General features: G+C 48.1%; 1 pseudogene; it reads right to left on the reverse strand.

Moving 5' to 3' along the window:
* Positions 1-223: 223 nt before the first annotated feature.
* On the reverse strand, positions 224-18,146 carry LOC131402305 (actin-like protein 9; annotated as a pseudogene).
* Positions 18,147-22,535: the final 4,389 nt, after the last annotated feature.

The following is a 22,535-nucleotide window of genomic DNA, read 5'->3' on the forward strand; positions in this document are numbered from 1 at the left end:
GGTGGGTTCAGGGAATCAGAACTGGGGTCTCTCACGGGATGGACCATGGGAGGTGAGTTAGGAGAGGGCAGAACCAAGGATGTCTTTGGAGGCAGATCTCGGTGGGGTGGGCGTGTGGGGTCAGAGCAAGGCGAGTCTGGGTGGGTCCAGGAGTGGACGCCGCCGGGCCCTGAGGGAAGGGAGGACAGAGCCCGCTGGGTAGCGGAAGCTTTACTGCCCACAACACTCCCCACCCCTGCCCCGCGTCAGTAGCACTTTCGGTACACGATGTGGGGGCCCTGCTCCTCGTACTCCTCCCGCAGGACCAAGCAGGACTGGAAGGCGCGCAGCGAGGCCAGGACGGAGCCCCTGATCCACACCGAGAGGCTCCTGCTGGGCCGGGCCGTCACCACCGCGCGGGCCTCGCAGGGCAGACCGCGCGGTAGCTCCGCGCGGAAGCGGCCCTCGAACCCCGCGAAGAGCGAGGAGCCCCCGCAGAGCAGCACGTTCTGGGCCACGTCCGCCCGCACCTCCAGGGGCACCTTGAGAAAACCCCGTGTGGCCATGGTGGGGAGGCCCACGGGCGACAGCCCTGGGATCGCGGGCGGGCTGAAGAGCAGCTCCGGGCACTGGAACAGCTCCTTGCCCAGCGTGACGTCCGCCCGTCCGGCAGCTCCAGCCTCTGCCGGTCTTCCTGCTCGGGCCGGGCCTGCTCCTGGAGCAAGTGGGCCGCCACGTAGCAGTAGCGATGCTTAATGTCCTCCACCGTGTCCAGGTCCTGCTAGCCCAGCTGCACGCCGGAGCCGAGCAGCATCTCCGCCAGGAAGGCCGTCAGGTGGGGGTGCCCGCCAGGTCCAGGCGCTCCGTGGCGTGGGGCAGCTTGTAGCCCTGGAAGATCCGCACCGTGGAGGTGACCCCGTGGCCCGTGTCCACCACCAGCCCGCTGACCCGCCCGTGCGCGTAGACGGACAGCACAGACTGGGAAGCCACGTACATGGCGGGGGAGCGCAGCGACTCGAAGGCCACCTCCACCAGCTTCTCGCGGTTGGTGGTGGGGCTGAAGGGCGGGTCTGAGAAGGGCAGCGGGTGGTCCTGGGTGGCCACGCGGAGGTCGTGCTCCAGCAGGTGGCGCCAGATGAGCTGGGCCGCGCTCCAGTCCACCACGATGCCGCTCCGCACCGGCTGCACCAGCGTCAGCTCGAGGCGCGTGCGCCGCCTCACCGATGAACGTCTCCAGCGCCTGCTGCCCGGTGGGGGCCGGCCTCTGCGGCTGGCAGCCCACGATGGTGGCCACGGTGTAGTGGGCCTCGCCTGCCCCACCAAGCCCACCGACAGGTGCCTGTGCCCGTGTCGATGACCACCGCTCCGGTTTTTGGTGGCAACCTGTCGCCCACCGTGCTGGGGGCTGGTGTCCTGCTGCAGGCCTTGTTTCCCGGCGTTGAGCAGGGTGTCAGGCCAGACCTGGGGGTCTCTGGGGAGGACTGGGGCTCCAATGGGGTGGAGTGATTTGCAACTATGGCTGCAGGTGGCCGGGTTGCCTGCTTGGCAAAGCTGACCCCTTTCCTCTGGGGTGCAGAGGTGTGGGGGGTAAAGGTGAGGCCGGGCCTGCGGCAGGCACAGGCAGAGAGGGAGAGGGGCCGGCCAGTGGTCTGTGACATCACCCTGCCCTCTGCCCCCTTTAGAAGACGTCACAATGAAGGGGTGGGGATAGGGCCCCTCCCTGTCCCAGAAAGCTCCCAGGACACTCATCTATTCTGGATTCCCCTGAAAGTGCCAAATTTGGAGAAGGAGGAGGATAGAGAGTTCCTGAGGAGGCATGTCTGACCCAGCTCCCTGATCCAGAACCCAGTAAGACCCAGGAATCTTTCTCTTGGTGCCTTGTCTTGAAGTTATTTACAGTGTCCTATGGGAGAGCTGGCCACATGCCTCCTTAGAATATTAAAATATTAATCCTTAGAATATTCATCAGAAGGTGATCAGCTAGTGTGGCTTTAGAAATATACTAAATAACAGCGCCTTATCCATCACATTCAAACTTGGTTGTCATTTTTACTTTTTAATTCAAAACAGGCTGAAAAACACAGCATGAGAAAATGAAGTCACCCATAATCTCACCACTTAAAACTTATGTAAGGGAAAAAAAATAGGGTCTGGCCCAGAGGTGTAGTGGTTAAGTGCAGGCTCTCTGTTTTGGGGTCCCAGGGTTCACAGGTGCCAATCCTAGGTGTGCACTGATGCACCACTTGTCAAGACATGGTGTGGCCGCGTCCCATATAAAATAGAGAAAGCTGGGCACGGATGTTAGCCCAGGGCCAATCTTCCTCAGCAGAAAGAGGAAGAGTGGCATTGGATGTTAGCTCATGGCTAATCTTCCTCTCAAAAAAAAAAAAAAAAGTAGGATTCTGCCTCTGACCTTCCGATGCCCCTGCTCAGAGCTGACCTGATTAACGCTTTGGTGCGCAGCCGTTCTGTTTTCAAATGTTTTTGGTTAAAGAATAAGAATAAGCATTTTGGCTGGAAGGATGTCCCCCTCATGTTTTTAAAAAGAGCCATAGTGATGATGTAATCAGATTTTTTTTCTTTATCCTTTGGAGGGTTTATTGAAATCACAACTTTTAACAAAATTTTAAAGAAAAGTCTAATTGTGGTAAAATAAACATAACATAAAATTTACCATCTTACCCATTTTAAGTGTACAGTCCAGTGGTGTTAAGTACATTCACATTGTTGTGCATCCAATCTCCAAAACTTTTCATCTCACAAAACTGAAACTCTAAACCTATTAAAGAACAGCTCCTTCAGCCCCTGGCCCCCACCATCCTACTTTCTGTCTCTGTGAGTCTGACTCCTCTACGGACCTCCTATAAGTGAGTCACACTTTACTTGTCTTTTTGTGACTGGCTTATTTCACTGAGCATAATGTCCTCAAGGTTGATCCATGTTGCAGCGTGTGTCAGAATGTCCTTCCTTTTTAAGGCTGATTACTATTCCATTATAAGTATATACCACATTGTGTTGCTCCGTCCTTCCATCACTGGAAACTAGAGTTGCCTCCACCTCTGGGCTATTGTGAGTGATGCTGCTGTGATCATGGGTGTACAGATATCTCTTTGGGACCTTGCTTTCAGTTCTCTTGGGTATACACACAGAAGTGGGAATGCTGGATCATATAGTAGTTCTGTTTCTAATTTTGGGGGGACCATCATACTATTTTCATAGCTGCAACACCATTTTACATTCCCACTAGCCCTGTAGAGGATTTCACTGACTCCACATCCTTGTCAACACTTGTTATTTTCTGGTTTTTAAAAAAGTTACAGCTATCCTAATGAGTGTGGGGTTATAATAGAGCTTTGAGCATCAGCACATTAAAAGGACACATTTAGTTCAGATGGATTATTCCATTAAGAATTGAACAGACTCTGTTGAGGGCCCAGCCTTTAGTGCCGATAGTGATACAGCTGTGTGTGGACGGGGAGGTGTCTCCCATTTCTCCACCTTGTTCGGCACATCTGCAGGATGGACCCTTGACCCCATGAAAGAGTATTGTGGTGAATTTACATTACAGCCACTTAAGACAATAATAAACGTTTTTTTTCCCTTTAAAAAATCCTCATGGCAAGTGAAAGGGGTGTTAGATGACAGCTTGGAATGGGGCATTGTGATGACTTAAAAATGGGTACTATGGCCACTTTTTCTGATGGGGAAATAGAGGCTCAGAGAGGTGAAGTGACTTGCCCAAAGTCACACAGCTGGAACAGTGCAGGAGCAGGGTTTGAACCCAGATCTCTGAGATACTGCAGTGACTGGGTCCAGGAAACTGTGAGGTCTCAGATCCATCCCAAACAGTGGAAGTGGAGGTTGGGACTCGCTGAGGGGATATTGTGTCTGGCACATAACAGATGCTAGATCCTGGGATACCACAGCAAACAGGGCAGAGACCGTCATGATTAGAGGCAACAATGCCGTGATATTGTTAAGACCACAGATCTGGAGCCAGCTGCTGGGTTTAAACCCCAGCCCCTCCACTTCATGGCTGAGACAAACTACTATTCTCTCTGTGCCTCATCTTCCCATTAGCAAATTGTACGTAATAATAGTACTGACGTCAAAGGGCAGGTATGGGGAGGGACGAGTTATTTGTGCAGGGTTAAGGTCCGTGAATGGCACATAGTAAGTGCTATATGAGGGTTTGTTACGTAAATTACAGGTAATGTATTCTGTATGTGGGTGTGTGTGAGCAAATGACAACTGGAAACATTCAAACAACAGCTTTGAAATGGAATTATATAGGATTAAATGGATTTAAATAGGCATTTCCATTGAAAGGGCATTTCGTGGACACATATCAACCAGACTTCAGATATGTGCAGCGAACTCCTACAAAGCCCACGTGGGCCGGCATTTCTATCCGCCCGCCTGAGGGTGCTGGGAGCCGACATGTACAGCTTCCCGCCGGCAGGGGGAGCCCAAGACCACCAGCTTCTCTTCCTTTCCCCTGCTGCCACTTTGTTCTCTTGGTCAGGAGTTCTCACCCTTGGTTGCAAATTAGAATCACCAGGGGAACTTAAACAAATCCCCAGATCCTGGCTGCACCCCAGACCGATTGAATCGGAATCTCTGCAGATGGAGAGCAAGCATCAGTGATTTTTAAAAGCTCCCAGAAGAACTTAATGTGCGGCAATTGGAGATCTACAGATCTGGGTCTTCAAAATTCTTAAATTCTTCATTCCCCCTGATCATCTGAAACGTGGACAGTGAGTCTGGCTTGTGAGGCAGTTCTCTCAGACCAGCGGGTCCTCTTGCTTAAAGGTGTATGAGAATCTGCAGGAGGGCTTGTTAAAACACAGAGTTCTGGTCCTGTCCAAAGATTCTGATTCAGCAGGTCCAGGGTGGGGCCTGAGAATCTGCATTTCTAACAAGCTTCCAGGTGAGGCTGATGCTGTTGTTGCTCCACTTTGAAAAATTTGTAGCCTTGTAGTTTTGTTTCATCTGGGAGATGAAAGGAAAACTCACAATAAAGCTGGAACTACAAGGTTTCATTATTTTATTTCTAAATACATTTTTGATTTCAAAATTTGAAATTACAAAATATTTCAGGCTTACAAAACTTACACACATACACACAGTCAAAGCATCAAAAATACAGAATAAATCAGGATAGCCAAGGTGCAGAAACAACCCAAGTGTCCGTCAATGGATGAATGGGTAAAGATGATGTGATATATATATATGCAGTGGAATATTACTCTACTATGAAAAGGAAGAAACTCTTGCCATTTGCAACAACATGGATGAACATTGAGGGCATTATACTAATGAAATAAGTCAGACAAAGACAAATCATGTGTGACCTCACTTACACGTGGAATCTAAAATAGCTGAACTCAGAAACAGAGAGTAGAATGGTGGTTACCAGGGGCTGGGGGGTGGGGGAAATGGGGAGATGTTCGTCAAGGGGTACAAACTTCCAGTTAGAAGATGAATGAGTTCTGGGGATCTCAGCACAGCATCCTGATTATAGTCAAAAATACTGTATTGTGTATTTGGAAGTTGCTAAGAGAGTAGATCTTCAATATTCTCATCACAAAAAAGAAATGTGTGATGTGAAGGAGCTGTTAGCTGCATGATGGTGGTAATCACTTTGCTGTATATAAGTGTATCAAATCAACTCATTGTACACCTTAACCTTACACATATATTATGTCAATTATATCTCAGTAAAGCTGGAAAAAATGCAGACTAAAAAGCCAAGATTAATACAGCATCCCTGTTTGTTCTCCAGGGGTTAAGGCAAGAATGCTTAAGTGATCAATGGCTGATTCTCTTAATTTATTGCAGTAGTTGTGTTCTATAAAGTCACGATGAACGCTGAACTATTGCTTCTAGGGGAATGTAGGGGAACTATTGTGCCCTTTATGAGCCATGCGTCCTTGGGGCCCCTTGTCTGGGCTACATGCCAGCACTCATGATGATCACAATCCTGGGCTTGGCCGACCCAGCTGTTTCTCATGGGACAGTTAGCTCAAAGGCCGTCATGGTCTGAGGGAACATGGAGGCCCTCTGGGGAGAGCTCTCGTCCTTGGAATGCAGGTCATACATGGACAGTCCTCCTCGGCAAGCACGCAGCCTTTCTTCCTCTGCCTGCTTAAGCAAGCTTCTCTCGGGGGCAGGGGCAGGTGCACACTTCCGTCCAGCCGGCCACTGCTGGACATTCCCTGTAAGTAATTCCCAATAAACCCATGTGTCTCACTCACCATCTTTGGGTCTTTTCTTCAGTCTCTGTGCAACCTATCCCACACTGCTCACCCAGCCGGGCATGTGGCCAAACTGGGAATCACTGGATTAGGATCCTGCAAGTCTCTAGTTACAGCATTTTGATCAACTAATCCATACATAGCTTTGTGTTGTGTGTGTTTCTGTTTAAAAACACCCCATTTAATTTGTATTAATGATCCATTAACATTGAACCCACGGCCAACAGTGCTACAACTCATACCTGAACGAAACTTATCTAACACACGCATGTTCTCTGTAAGTCACGTCACAGCCCCCTTGCACTTAAGAACACTAGACAGCAGCACCTCAGCACTATGCCTGGGGGCCAATGTAAACAGTGAAGGCACAAAAGCACAAAAACGTGACACACGTGGCACTAGATAGACCATGACGATGACATGTTTGTGGTCTGAGAGCTGAAACTAGAAGGGAGAGCCTTGCCTTGCTTGACATCAGCTGGGAAGGAGCGTGCAGATGACTCAAATTTTTCACTGCTCTGTGCATGTCTGCGAATGGCCTAGGAGATCCCACCAGTATTGATTTGGGGATTGCAAATAAATTTTAGCAAGTAGGTGAATTCTCAGATATAGTCTTTGTTAGTAATGACGATCAACTGTACACACACACACACACACACACACACACACACACACACACAGAATCTCAAGTGCCTGTGTGTATCCACCACCCAACACAAGCAACAATAACACGATGGACACATGGGAAGCCCTCTGTGGATCCTCCCCTGAGAGGATCGTGCTGCTGAATTTGGGGTGTTTTTACATGGGGAAATCACAGTTTTTCCAGGACACTGCACCTCCTTCTGGCTCTGCTGAAATGAGCAGCTCCATCCATTCTTTAGTCTGGAGGTCCCCATTCCCCAACGATGCTGATTCACTTGACCTGGGGTGTGGCCTGAGCATCACATTTTTAAAAACTTCCAGCTCACTCTACTGTGTATTCCGTGCTGAGAACCACTGATTACTCGAGCAGTCTTGCCACAAACCCTGGAGAACACACAGGAATGTTGCATTAATCGTGTCTTTTTATTCTGTATTTTTGATGCTTTGACATCTTGGGGACTTGCTTGGGGAGAGACTGCTCCTCCCAGGACTAGCTAATTCCTAGAGACAGCAAACAACCACCTGTGAGTGCACCTGTCATGTGCAAACCAACCAATGCAGAGCCCACACCCCAACCCTCTCCTTCATGGAGCTCTTATACTCAGGGCCACTGTCCACTTACTAGATCACTCTGGGACCAGGGGCCAGACAACTAGGGACATCCCTGTGCCCCAGAGCCCACCAAAATTATTCAGACTAGACAATCCTAAGCCGGCTAACCCTGCCTCACCCATTTTTTCCATGGAAACCAGAATAAAGGCTGTTGCCCACGTTTTCCCCTCTCTCCCTCTGCCTCCTGACTGACCCTGGTGCCTCCCCATGTGACCCCCATGGCATGGTATGCCACCTCCTCTTGGGAACCGTAAGAAACAGGGTGTCTTTTCAATGGCAATCATCTCCTGACCTGTTGGCCTCACCATACCTGAATAATAATAAACCTACATTTTAAAACAGATGCCTTGGGAGCTGGCCCTGTAGCCTACTGGTTAAGTTCAGCATGCTCTGCTTCAGCAGTTGAGTCTCAGTTGCAGGGTGTGGAGCTACACCACTCATCAGCCATGCTGTGGCAGCGACGCACATACAGAATAGAGGAAAACTGGCACAGTTGTTAGCTAAAGGTGAATCTTCCTCAACAAAAACATAAAATAAAATAATATAAAATAAAAAAAATAACCACTTAAAAATAAATAAAATAAAACAGACTCCTTCTCCCATTCTTCTCACTCAGAACTCTCCAGGGTATTCGATGGCCTGGCACTTTTCAGTCATCCATGCAAATACTCCCTCCTCCATTCCTGTGGTCACTTAAGAGCTGAACATAATTGTTTTCTCATGCTCTGCTGGGGCAAACGTTAGATGTAGGGCACCTGACTCCCACTGCTGTTAATATTCTCTGCAGTTGAAAGAGGAAGCCAGAAGAGGCTTCCCCTGGGACCTCCATCCCTTGACAATTAGCTCGTCACTGCTCGGGTGAAGGTGCTGGTGGGCTAACCAGGGCGTGACACATCCCAGGGAGGTGTCCTCAGGAGTCATTGTGAGATGGGGAGAGCTGATGGGCATCTCTCACTGGGTCTGCTCACGGCCCTGGATCCACAGACTTAAGAGCAAGGTAGGGAAAGGACCTACAGAAGATATGTGTCTCTCGCCTTTGTCTTGTGCAAACAGGATGCATAGCACTGTACAAATCTAGGGTCTGTTTTTCCAGCCTGTAGACCAAGTATGTGGATATTTGACATCATCTTTCTACTTTAAGTCCACGGCAGTGTGTGTGTTTGCTGAGGCAGGCTCTCCAGATATGATGGAAGCAGTGCCACCCCTGTGAGTGTCCTCGCACAAATGTGTCTGCAGGTGCTGCTGGTATCCGCAGGTGAGTTTCGGGCAGGAGTGGTGGTGAGAGACTGAGTCGTCTTCTTTTTGTTTTGGAACCCAAAACTCTCTGCATTTATGTAAATCTCCTCTCGAAACTTTCAAACACACGAAGTTTTCTATCAGTTTAGTTTTCTTGAAGAAACCTCTGCTGGAGCCTCCTGAACTGCTTCAGGCTGAACGAGCTGACAGCTGCCATCCTAGGACCCCCCTTCACCATTACCCTAGAGATGCCATTTTGAGTTGAATCCTCTGTTTCCTGTAGTCTGTATTTTCTCTTTAGGTTTATGCCCCATTGAGGTGGCACACGTGCTCCCTGAGAAAGAGTCAATGGAGACACACTTTTTGAAAATACCATCAGGTCTAAAGATGTCTTTATTCTTTTTTGTGTGTGTGTGAGGAAGATCAGCCTTGAGCTAACATCCATGCTAATCCTCCTCTTTTTGCTGAGGAAGACCGGCTCTGAGCTAACATCTGTTGTCAATCCTCCTCCCTTTTTTTTTTCCCCAAAGCCCCAGAAGATAGTTGTACGTCATAGTTGCACATCCTTCTAGTTGCTGTATGTGGGACGTGGCCTCAGCATGGCCGGAGAAGCAGTGCGTTGGTGCACGTCCAAGATCTGAACCTGGGCCGCCAGTAGCGGAGCACATGCACTTAACCACTAAGCCATGGGGCCGGCCCAAAAGATGTCTTTATTCTATTCTCACACTTAAATGGTTATTTGACCAGCTATAGAATCCTGGGTTGGAATTAATTTTCCTTGAGCATTTTGAAGAGATCACTCCATTGCCTTCTAGTATTTTGTGTTCCTGTTGAAAAGTTCCAGGGCATTCTTATTTTTGAGTTTTGTAGGAAACGTGTTTTATCTCTCTGGAAGCTTGTAGGATATATTATTTTTGTCTATTCTGCTGAGCAATTTTCAATCTTGAAATTCACAACTTCCATTCTGGAAAATTTTCTTGCATTATTTCTTTGAATTTTTCTGTTTTTTTCTTCTCATATTTCCATACATCTGAAATGCCTATTGTTTCTTTGTTGGGCCATCTGTGATGATTCTTTGACTTATTCATCATTTTTCTACTATTTTTCTCTTTGTTCTTTTGTGATGTCTTCCTAAATTTTATATTTCAACACTTCTATTGAGTTTTTCATGTCTCCTATCATTAAAAACATTCTAAAAGATTTTTTTTGTTATTTAAAGTAAAGATAAAATCCTTTGTTTCATGGTTATTATCTTTGTAGTTATATCTCTGAGTTCTATTCAGTTATATTTCTAATATTACTAAGAATTTCTTTTTAATTTCTTCTTCCCTCAAAGTCTGTTTCCTCCAAAGTGCCTTTATTTTCAGAATGACTGTTTCGGTCTCTGTCCCTTGTATGACATGTTTTTGGTTAATTGGGTAAAAGAGTTGATGGGAAGCTCTATGCACGTGTGTTAGCCTGTTTACTTGGTTTTCTATTTAGGGTGACCTGGCTGGGCTGTTTCCTTGGGGATTCCGTAGTGGTAGCTTTTTCTTTCTTTTTGGGACTGGTTGATTCTCAGAGAAGAATCTCTTATATAGATGTGAGTTCATTGGGTAACCCCCTGAAAGGCTGGAATGTTGGACAAATTCTCCAATTCTTTCCCTCCTCAAGGAGAAGCCAGGACTGGGGGTTTTTAGCTCACTTGCCTTGTGCTGACATGGGGAAAGGTCTATGGCCAGGGAGTGCACACTAGTCTAAACCATCACCTTTGTTCTCAGTGGCTCCCAACCTGGGCCACTTTCCCATCAGTGCTCAGACTCAGGCAAGACAGAAACCAGTCCTTCAGGCAGCCCCTGAAAATGCTAGAATATGGGATGTGTGGTACAGCACTTTCCTTCCTTTCTCAGGGAGAATCTGGGAGCTGGGGGTTTCCTCCTGGATTGTGTGGTGCTATGATGGGGGAGGAATTATGGTGAGATGGTGTCGTGTATTTTCCTACTGGCTTCAATGCAGCTGATCTCATGCTCAGTTGAGGTACAGGAGCCTTTCAACTGGTCTCTGGATTTCACAAAGGGAAATAATCTATGTATTGTTAAATCAGTATGTCCATGCTGGGGAAAGAAGTCTGGGGCTTCCCATTCCACCATTTTGCTTACATTATCCCTGCTCTCTTCATATAAGGTCATGAGTCATATTGGATTAGATCCCATCCAAATGACCTCATTTTCACATAATTACCTCTTTAATGACTCTATCTGTAAATACAGCTGGGTTCTCTGCTCCTGTGGGGTTAAAATTTCAACATATGAATTTTGAAGAGCTATAACTCAGCCTACAACAATGCTACAACATGGATGAACCTCTAAAACATTATAATAAGTAAAAGAATTCAGACAAAAGAGGTCACATACTGTATGATTCTATTTATATGAAATATCCACCATAGGTAAATCTGTGGGTACAGACGGCAGATAGGTGGCTGCCAGATGCCGGGGGATTGATAATGGGAGTTAGCTACTTAATAAATATAGAGTCTTCTTTGGGGTGATGGAAAATTTTGGGAACTAGATAAAGGTTATGATTGCACAACCTTGTGAATATACTAAATACCATGGAATTATACACTTTAAAATGGTTAATTTTATGTTAGGTGTATTTCGCGTCACATGAATTTGTGAATTTGATGTTATGTGAAAGTGAGTGTGGTCGTGTGTTTATATGTATGTAAAGCGAGAAAGCCATGTGGCAAAAGAGTAACAATTAGTTAAGGGTACATGGTTGTTCCTTCCACTTTTCTGTAGGTTTAAAAATTTTCATGTAAAAAGTTAGAAACCCTGAGAAAAGACTTGGTGTTATTTTTTTCAGCCATTTCCATCATTTTACGCTTATCTTTTCCAAAGGCTAATGGTGATGACTTGTCAGCATAAAAGAGGAAATTAAGTAAATTCTAAAAAAACAACTAAAAGTGAGTGATTAAAGAAAAACACAGGTCTATTACACAGACTATCTCCCTGTTTAAACTTTTCCTAGTAGAATGCAAAAATGTCTTGTTAATGCCCAAACTTCATAAAATGTGTCTGTCTCTCAATATAATGTTTTCTGGCCCATAGTTACAGAGGAAAAGTTGACATTGACACCAAGCTAAGTACAAGACTTTAAACAAAACAGTGTATAGAAAAAGTGTCCCAAGTGGTAACAAAGGAGAGTGTGCGTCTCAGGTATTACTGGTGCCGAGAGGTTATGACAACATCACACTCAATGTGAGTCATTCTCTGCTGTTATGTGCTTGTCATGAACTTGTTTCCTCAAGGACCGTCTACATTTTGACAAAAGCAAAGGTTAGTGTTGTCCAATGATTTCCCCAAAAGTTGAGAGAGTGAAGAAAATCTTGGAAAAGGAAGCAATGGAAAAGAAATATGACTTCACACTGTTAATAGCTCTGTTCATTTCTCAGTCAACAGGAAGCAATGTTTTAAGTATGTCATATCCCAGCATGATAGCTTGTTACTGATACGTAAGCGTTTCACTGGTTTTAGCTATATTTCAGGAGATTGGTTGAGAGTTTGGGGTTGATGTAAAATACAACTTTTCCCATTTAAATAATGGAATATAGGGTTCCAATAGACAGTTTTGTGTGCATCTGCTTTTCAGGAGTGGACAACTGACATTAAGCAGGAGATACCTGTATTGAGAAAACGTTAGTGTGGATGGAACATGGAAATGGCAAAATTATGAAGGTGGTATGCAAGGACAAATATTTGAGGCACACACCAAGACTACTAACAATTTCTTTTTCATCTTTATTTTTCTTCATCTGTTCCTTAGAACAACATGACTCAGCCACAAATAACTTGAATCATGGCTTGTTCTTTCCATTCCTACACCCTTCCATCCACCCACCTGCCCATCCACCCATCCATCCATCTTTGATGCAAGTCAGCATGCTAGGTGTTGAGGATCCAAGATCCCCTGTCCAATTCTCCATATCCTGATTTCTCTTTCCAAACTCCTGTCTGTTCCATCCCTGTCTGTTCAACAAACATTGAAGTGTCCATGTACCTTGGGTAGCAGTTACACAGAAATGAATAATAGCAGGATACTTCCTGTCCAGGATCTCATGGTCTATGGCAGTGCTATGCAAAGTGTGGTCCATGAGCTCTTATTGGCCCTTGAGGGGGAAATGACTTTGGGATGGACTGTCAATCAACAGCATCACTAACCTTTAGTTCAACTGACATTTCTTCCAGAACAAGACTTTCTCAACAAAGGAAGCAGTGTGTGGAATAACTTTCTGGTACAAGCTCTTTATCTCCATGCAGACTATCCCAACTTCTTTGAGTCCTGGTCTAGAATCTGCTTGGAAAGAAGATTTCATTATGAATGTCAAATCCAATTTGTAAGCTCTGGCTGTATGGTGTGCTAGGTTGGGAAGCTCCATCTAAGGTCAGAGGTAGAAAACAATGAGATCAATGACTAACATCTGCCATGCACTTGGGAGTAGAGAGTGGTGGCATGGTACAAGGAATTTGCTAATAGTTACTACTATAAATAAAGTCCTTAGCATATGTCACTTGTTCCTGCTTCTGTCTTGGTTACACCTTGTTGCCACCTGTCTGACTCAGCTTTGGTTTGAGCAGAGCTCTGGGTAAATCACTCTGCTTTGGCCTTGCCTGTGACTTTCTGCAGAGGGCAACTTTGTTGAGGATAGCCTGGCTCTCTGGTCTCTGCCCTTTCCTTTGGCTCTGGTTGTAGACACATAATAAGTTCATGGGCACTAGAGTCATCTATCTCTTGACCATTGCATCTCCTGAGACTTGCAGGCTCCTCAAGAATGGAAGAGGAAGAAATGTCTCAAGCCAGTGAAGCTGCCTCCTAGCTGTTCCACCACCATCACTGTCTCATTATTTAACTCAGAAGAGGTCTCCTGGACATCAGAATTGGTTTTGTTTTAGAGCATGGGTCCATTTGCAATAATGGATTCCCTCATCTCCTCTTCCTAATTGGATCTAAACGAAAAGACTTGGATGTTTGTCGCATTCAATTATCCACATCAGTGCTGCTCATCCTTCTGTGGTTGTGAGATGAGTAAATGTTATTCCATGATCCTCCAGCGACAATCCAAACATAAAGGGCTCTAGGCTCCCATTGCAACCAATTTTCTCTCCAGCAGAAAGGTAGACCCAGAGGGGTTTCTGATGCAACAGCTCTCCCTGGAGCTTCCATACCCAGGCGATGACAACTATCTCTGCACAGACAGAGGCAGCACTGGTTAAGCCCAGGATGCTGGAATCCAGGGAGGTTTTATCTGAGACTGTCTTGGAATGAGGGGGTTGACATGCTCATGGGGTGTTGAGAAAGGTCCCTCACTCCACACACAGACCATGGTAAGTGGGGGAAACACCTTGGAACCCAGCCTTGTGGAGACCTTGGGCGTCTAGGCATGATTGAGAGACTAGACATTCATGGCAGGATGAATCCAAAGAACTGCTCATGTTGTTTCCCACAAACGTGCTGAGTTGAGTCTGAGTTGTGCTTGTTCTTTCCCTGTCTGTCTTCATCGCTGTGAACCCAAGAAGGCCAGGCCTCTAGACAGCAGGAAGTCATCTATGTTGATGTTCAATCCATCTTGAAGGTCAACCCATGCTGACCTTCCATAAAAGCTGTTGGAAGCAGCCAGGCATGGGCACGTGACCTTGGTCATGAGGCTGGTACCAGAACAAACTTTATATCATGGGTTGGGGGCACCTTCAGCTCACCTTCTGAGGACTGGCTATCCACAACTGTGATCCCCTAGGGGAGTTCTCAGTTCTGGCCTCCTGGGCAGAAGAGCTGAGCATTAACTCCAGGAAAGAAGCAACATCCCGTGTTGAGAGAACTTATGATTTGGAATCAGACAAATAGGAATTCAAATCCTAGTCTGCCCTCTTAGTAGCTGTGTGACTTTAGGTAAGTCACATCTACTCTCTCAGCCAATTTGTCATTAAAATTAGTTCCAACCAAAATAGTGTTTCCCTTGCAGAATATCTTCATTCAACAACTGTTTATTGAGTGAGCTCTGCTGTGGATTCTTAAGCTGTGCTAATGGATTGTGAGGCTTAAATAAATAATATAAATGACAGTGTCCTGCAAAATGTCATTTGATTATTAAGATGATCAAGGGTCCATTTCATGCCTGGCCATCCTGGAGAGATGTGAGAGTTTTACTGGCAACAAGAAGGGAAATAATGCTGGTGTCTTCACCCTGGTCACTCAGTGTCAACAAAGGGGTCCTCAGACCCAAATTTTGGCATCCTTAATGAAAATGGGGAAAGAAAGAGGTAAAACCACACTTGGAAAGTTGCTGAAGGGGCTTCTCTTCAACCCAAATGAGAAGTATTGATTTAGGAGTCACAGTGTGATAAGCCAGCCCGGATTCAAGTGAGTCATGGCTAACTCTGCCAGCTCTGGCTGTGTGACTGGCAGGGCAGGGGTTGGGGAGGTTGGGTGGGTGGAAACATATTTTCCAAAAGAGGTCTTGGGGGGGAAAGAGTTTGACAGAAGCTCATGACACTAGGGGACCACAACCAGAATTGCTAGCCTCTGAGGAACTGCTGGTTAGAGATTCCAAATATCCAGGGCTTTGCATTTTTTAAAAGATGCATCAAGAACAGTGGGACCCTCTGGGCACCTTGGAAGGAAAGGTGAGTTTGAGGACTCACAGGACAGAGTGTGTGCGTGTGAGTGTGTAAAAACTCCTGAAATATATATTACAGTGTTTTTTTTTTTTTTGGAGGCGGGGTGTAGAATGCCAAGATAAAAATAGGGACTTTGAAATCAAATCCCTATTTGTTCAAATCTTGGCTCTATTACTTCCTTGCTGGGTGATACTGGACAAGTCTCTATGCTTCTCTCAACCTCTATCTTATCCAAAAAAAAAAAAAACACCACATATAAATAACAATACATACAGGCACTGTTTTCTTTTATTGTGATAAAACATACATAACACAATTTACCATTTTAACCACTTCTGAGTGCACTGTCCATGGCATTAAGTGTATTCGCATTGTTGTGCAACCATCTCCACCATCCATCTCCAGGACTGGAGGATTAAAGCATTAAGCACATAAAACAGCCAGATGACTGCTACACAGTCAGCACTCAGTCGGTGTCAGCTCCTTTCAGGGTGAGGACATGTGAGTGCACAGAGCAAGACCAGGTTCATTTGGACACTTAAATAGCCCTGGACAGGAGTCTGCAGTAGAAGCTCTTTACCAGCTGGGGTACTGGCGACTGGGGGGATTGATTGGCTGTAAGTTGACTGAAAGGTGTGAGCAGGCTCATTCTACTTCCTGGGGACATTTGGCCATGTGTGGAGCCATTTTTGGTTTTCCTGACTAGATGGTGGGAGGGAAGTGCTGCTGGCATCAAGTAGGTTGAGGCCAGGGGTGCTGCTAAACTTCATACAGTGCACAGGACAGCTCCCCACAACAGAGAGTTATCTGTCCACAAATAATGCCAAGGTGGAAAAACCCTGTTGTAAGCCAGTGGGGTTGGGAATGAGTGGATTTTTAAAGACTCTGCTAAGGGATCTCAGAAGCCAGAGAAGGAGCAGGTGGGTTTCTACCCAGTAAGGACAAGGGCATCACAGAGCAGCACTCATGAGGATGAACTGGACAAGGTCAGGCTTGACCATGGAAGGGGTCATGATGTTGAATAATAATAACAGGAGTCGACATTGACAAGAATGTCCTATGTGCCTGGCACTGTGCTAAGTGCAGATCATCCAGCCAGAACTCTTTAATGCTTTCCCCTTCCAGAGAATTAGTAGTATTTACAATTTATTGAGCACTTGCTGTGTGGCAGGTACTAAGCTCTTAACATTCATGCTTTGATATAATCTTTACAACAATGCCTGTGACCCAAATTATCACCATCCATTTTATGGATGAAAAAACTGAGGTTGAGTAGCTGCTCAAGGTCATGTTGCTACAAAGTATTTGAGCTGGGATCCAAGCTCCTGGGTACACTCTCCTAACCACCAATCCATACAGCTCATGTGATCTATTTCTTCTGCTTGGAACAACTTTCCCTCCCCTAGCTGCCTGGAAAATTCCTACTTGATCTTCAAAACTCAGTTCCAGTGCCTCCTCCTCTATGAAGGCTTCCCTGTCCCCACCCCAGGCAGAGTTTGATTCTCTGGGTACCCAAAGCATCATGCATGTGTCTCTATTACATTTCTGATTAGACTATTCTGAAACTATGTGAACAATGCTTGTTTTCCCTCTCGAACTCTGAATTCTATAATCACAGAACTAACTTATCTTACTTCCTTACATCATGGACTGACTTTGGAAAATGCTGCCAATAAGGCAGCCCATTCCGTTTTTGTTTGGATCTCACTGTTAGAAAGTTCTTCATTAGGGTGAACCGCACAGCCAGCCTCACTAAAACCCACTTCCAGGCAGCAGGAAGCAGTTGGTTCTACGGCATCAGTAGCCCGGGGTCGGGGCCGCCTCCGCCGAGCCGCGCCGCCGGATTTGTAGCGGCCGAGGCCGCGCGCCCCTCCGGCGGCTGATTCAAGGAGCCTCCCGGGCGGGGGCTGCGACCCGAGGGCCGCGGGCGTGGAAGAAAAGGACGCGCCCCCAGCGCCCCTCGGGCGGCCACCTCGGAGCACGACCCTCGCGGGCCGGCGCCGCGCGCTCTGATCCGTCGGGACCCCAGCCATGGGCGCCGCGGGCCACCTGTACCCCGGAGAGGGTGAGTCTGGGGTCCGGGAGTGGGCGGGGAGTCGCGCGGTGGGGAGGCGATCCCTCGCCAAAATGGAGCCCCAGCTGTGGACCAAGAGCCCTCCCGGGTGGGGAGGCGGGTGGCCGGGGCGGTCACTCAGGTTCCCCTGGGGGCGGGAAGCCGCTGACCTTGGTCTTTGCCCGCCTGGGCTCACGGCTCCGCGCCCCGCGTGCCGGCCCCGGGCTGGAGCAACCTTGCGCCAGTGCCTGCTCTGCCGCGGGCGCCTCTCCGGAGCGCGCCTCGGACCCGTGCCTGGCTCTCTCCGACCCCAAGTCGCTCCGGAGAGGGGACACACGTCCTCTCTGGGTCGCCTCCGAGAAGTGGGGTCCCTGGGTCCGGGAGGCCACGGACAGCCAAATGCGCGGGGCGCACACGGTAAGGAGCCGGAGTCGAGGGTGACAGACCGGGGGGTCCCTTGGGGTCGCTGCTGCTAGGTGACGCTGCCCGGGGCGGGGAACTGTAGAATCCCTCCATCCCCTTCCTGGGATCGAGGCCCGTGGCTACCCCGGACTTCAGGTGCATGTTTACACTTTGGGATTCTGTTTCCACATGTCCGGAGGCAAACTCCGGCGCCTTGGGAACAGCACAGTTATAGTAGCAGAAGGAGTGGACGTTTTTATCATGATTATTATAGTGGGTGTCACCGAATGCCACGGGCTGCGCCATCCTATCTCTCTGGACCCTCAGAGTGGCCCCTAAAGGCTGACGCTGTTGTTCGCCCATTTCATAAAGGAGTAAACTGAGGCTCAGAGAGGACGCATAACTTACTGCCCCAAGTCAGTGCCAGAGGGAGGGCTGGAACCTCTCCGTGTGGTGCCCACCCAAGGCTCTGGACTGCTGCCGAGGCTCCCTGCTAACCTCCCCCCGCCAGCTCCGCCCGTCATGAAGCGGTCTTTTGCCGTCAGACTTGGGAGGTCTCTAACCTTGGATGAGCCTCTCATGCGCCCTAACCCCGAGGGCCTCCCTCCTGCGTGTCCCTGTGTGGCAGCAGACAGAGGCCAACCCCAACCCCAGCATGCTTCTGCGGCTTGACAGCAGGCCTTTCTGGTTGTGGGACAAGGACTGAAGAATCGTTTAAGAGAAGACGGCTGGAGATTCCCACCGTGGTGTCTGAGGCTGTGCTTTAAAAATATCTGTTGGGTTACTTCAGATTTCTGCATAAAAGGAAATCAGTCATGATGAGGAAGGGGTTGGGGAGGAAAGGAAGAGACTCCTTGAGTTCCCTGATGGTGAGTGAGGTGTGGGAGAAAGCATACACGGGCTCAGGAGTTGAAAACCAGGTTTGCTGAGCGCCTCTGCCAATTACGCAATGTCTTGATGCCCCCGTATGCCTGGTGTACAGTGAGCGCTCAATGAAGGAAGGATGGCAATTGGTTTAGGTTCTTGTTAAGAAAATCCAAGACAAGTTGTCAGACCTACGCCAGGCTTTGTGGTTGTTTGTGTGTATGCATTTGTGTACGTGCGGTTCCCTGTTCCTCTTTTCCTTGTGGCTTTGGTAATTAATTGTGGATTTACGCCTGGGCTTCCAGGAGTGAACAGATGGATTTACCACTTGGTTACACATTTACAGTTCCCACAAGGGCAGAGGCTTATGTGTATTTCATTCACTGCGACATTTCTAGAGCCTAGAACGGTGCCTGGCACACAGTAGGCATCTGGTAAATATTTCTTCTTGATTCAACTCTTTTCCTTCATGTCCTCACCAGTCCTCCAAGCCACTGCTCCTTTATTCTCCAGATAATACCTAACTAACAAGAATAAAAGGAAACACTCAGTGGGAGCTGTGCCATATGCTTTGCATATATAATCTCAGTTAATTCTCACCATGACCCTATGAGGTAGAGTCTGCCCTCCCTTTTTGTAGGCGAGCAACTTGACGTGGTTACAGAGCTGGAATTAGAGCCCCAGCTTGTCTGGCTGCAGAGCACTGGCTTCTCAATAAAAGGTTGTTCATTGGGGTCCCAGCCTCCCCATCCCTACCCTGCGGTAATGGTTAACAAAATCCTATCAAATACATGAGATGTGAGGCCCCTCAGAGATTTGGAGAGGTTAACAAAATCCTATCAAATACATGAGATGTGAGGCCCCTCAGAGATTCGGAGAGGGGCGAGAAAGTTTACAGATCATTAATCTCTTACATCAACTGACACGACATTTTGGCGGGGCTGGGCGGTGGAGGGAGATCAATGTGATTTTTCACGAATGAAGGACTCTTTCTTGGAGATGTTGTATGGGATGTTCCACCCTGGTTCATTCTCCTGTGGCGTCTCTGTTGCTTTGCTGAAGAGGGCAATGGCTTTCCCCGCCATTTCTCCTTCATAAATAATTAGAGCGGAAATTCCCAAGGTTGCTGACATAAGTGGTCTCCAGGGGTTCCTCTTAAAAAACTTAAAGTAGGGCCTCCTAGTAGAATTTGTCATCCTTCTTGGTTTCTCAGCCACTGAACCCCTATCCTATGTTTGAGGGCTTCCCTCACTTTATGATCCTGGGGGGAGATAACACCAGCTTCCAGATTTAACAGCAGAAAATGCCAGACACGTCCATTTCCCGCCTCCCCACTGTAGCCAGGGCACAGTTCTGTGGATCAGACGCACCCACGCAGACTCTGACCCAGGAGAGGGACCTACGCTCTGATGACGATGGATTTGGACAGCAGCTAATAGAAGCGGCCTCAGCGGGGCTCCAGCCGGTCCAGGTCCTCCCAGAGGCTCCGTGAGCAATCCCTCTAACAATCCTGTTTCACACAATCAAGAGCCCTGAGTGAGAGCCTGGCGCTGGTGTTGGAAGTGCGGAGACGGTCAGGAGGGGCCCACAGTTCGCATTCCAGCCTCTGTCTAGGATGGGGGCCTCTTCCCAGACCCCCGGTCAGCCCGCGTGGTCACTGCCCCCCAGCGGCTTCCCCACGGGCTGGGTCCGCGGGCTCAGCGCGGGTCAGAGGCTGCACCCCCGGGGTCAGTCCCCGCGCGGACACCTGCGCCAGACTCCACGCGGCCATCACGTCCGGAGGATGCAGCCGCGGGGACACGCGCGTCCTCGTCGTGGGCGGAGGACACGCCGCTGTCCGGCCAGAGCGCCCCGCCCTGTGGGCAGCGGCGGGGCCGGGGGAGCGGGGAGGAGGGCAGCGGGGACCGGGTCCACGACCCTCCGGGGGGGGGGCGCTCGGGGCGGCTCGGGCGCGTGGAAGGCTCCGGACTTTACATCCAGGGCCCCATGCAGCTCGGTCCCCTTCATCGTCGCCGTCCTCGCCTCCGCTTCCTTCTGAGGCGCCAACCGCCTGTTCTCGCTTCACCGCCCACGACCTTTCAGCCCTTCCCCGCGGCCCCGGGGCTCGGCTCTCTCCGCCGCCTCTCGCCGCTTTTCGGCTGGGCTCGGCTCCTCTAACCAGGCGTCGAGCCCTTCCGCCTGGCCTCCGCTGTGTCGTCACATCTTCGGCTCTTTCCGTTTATCTTCGTCTCTCTCCGCCTGTTCGGCTCCCTCCGCCTGTCCCCGCCGCTCCTCGGCTCAGTGGTTCGGGTTCGTCTCTCTCCGTCTGGTTTCGGCTTTCTCCGATTTCACTGCCACAGTTCGGCTCTTTCCGTCTCTCCCCGCCAAGTCCCGGGCTTCGCTGGTTGTTCAAGTTCACCCCCTCTTCACTGTGCTGTCGGAGTGTCACTTTCTCTACATCCTAACAGATCAACATATTAAACAAACAGTAAGTGTTCCTAATCTGATAAATAAAAACAAGAATTTTGGTGTTTTACTTATCTTTCCTTTGGTGGGCGAAGTTGAGAATCATCTCTTATACTGAGAGCATTCTCTATTTTCTGTGAACTGTTCTTCGCCATTTGTCCATTTCTCCAACGGATTCTTTGTCTTTTTTGGTTGGTAAGAGTTCCTTAATATTAAAAAATTAGCTTTTTGTGATGAGTTGCCAACATCCTCCTCTTTTCCTGTTTTTGTCTTTGCCTCTAGTTGTTGCTGCCATGCAGATTTTTTGAAAGGAAATCAAACGTGTTAATTTCGGTTCTTGTTTTGTTATAGTTTTAAAAGACCATCTCTTCTCTGAGATTATATATAAAATACTTATCCTTTGGTTTTTTATAGGACTTTCATAGCTTTAATCTGTACCGTTAAATCTATGATAATCCCTATTCCACAGAACAACTGGGGGTTCCAACATGATTTTTTTGTTAACAATTCGTTTTTTCTTTCCTGCCTTAGCACACCACCTGCACCCACTTTATCAGGAAAAATGTTCAGGCAGGGAGATAATTTGAAAGAGTTTTGCAGTGAACAGTCACGTTATGGACAGAATTCTGTCCCCTCAACAGTCACGTGTTGAAGCCCAAATCCCTAGTACCTCTTATTGTAACTTTATTTGGAGTTTGTGACTTAAAAGAAAGTAACTGAGATAAAATAGGGCCATTAGGGTGGACCCTAATCCAATTTGATCAGTGTCCTTATAAGATGAGATTAGGACACACAGACCAAGAGACGCCAGGGGCACGCATGCACAGAGGGATGACAACGTGAAGAGGCAGCTAGACGATGGTCATCTGGAAGCCAAGGAGAGAGGACTCAGGGGAAACCAATCCTGCAGGCACCTTGATCTTGGACTTCCAGCCTCCAGAATTATGAGAAAGTAAATTTCTGCTGTTTAAGCCACTCCGTCTGTGGTACTTTACTACGGCAGCCCTAATGAAGACAGTCCACCACCTAGATTCCATCAGTTACAATTTACTATGTTTACTTTGCCACCTCCATCCGTTTATCACCCAAGAATCCATCTCCGTTTAATGCGTTTTGAAGTACGATGCAAACAACAGTAGACTTCACTCCTAAACATGTTAGCATACGTAGTCATTAAAGTTCAAAATTTGACTGAGGCTGGAAGATCTTCCCAGGTGGCTCACTGAATGGTGAGCACTTGGTGCTGGCAAGTTGGTTCCTCTCCACGTGGACCTCTCCACAGGGCTACTGGAGCATCCTCATGGCATGGTGGATGGCTTCCCCTAGAGAGGGAGCAATCTAAGAGACCAAGGAGGCAGCTTCAGTGTGGTTAATGATGTAGCCTCA

This window comes from Diceros bicornis (genome assembly GCF_020826845.1).
Source record: "Diceros bicornis minor isolate mBicDic1 chromosome 6 unlocalized genomic scaffold, mDicBic1.mat.cur SUPER_6_unloc_1, whole genome shotgun sequence".
Classification (NCBI taxonomy): Eukaryota; Metazoa; Chordata; class Mammalia; order Perissodactyla; family Rhinocerotidae; genus Diceros; species Diceros bicornis.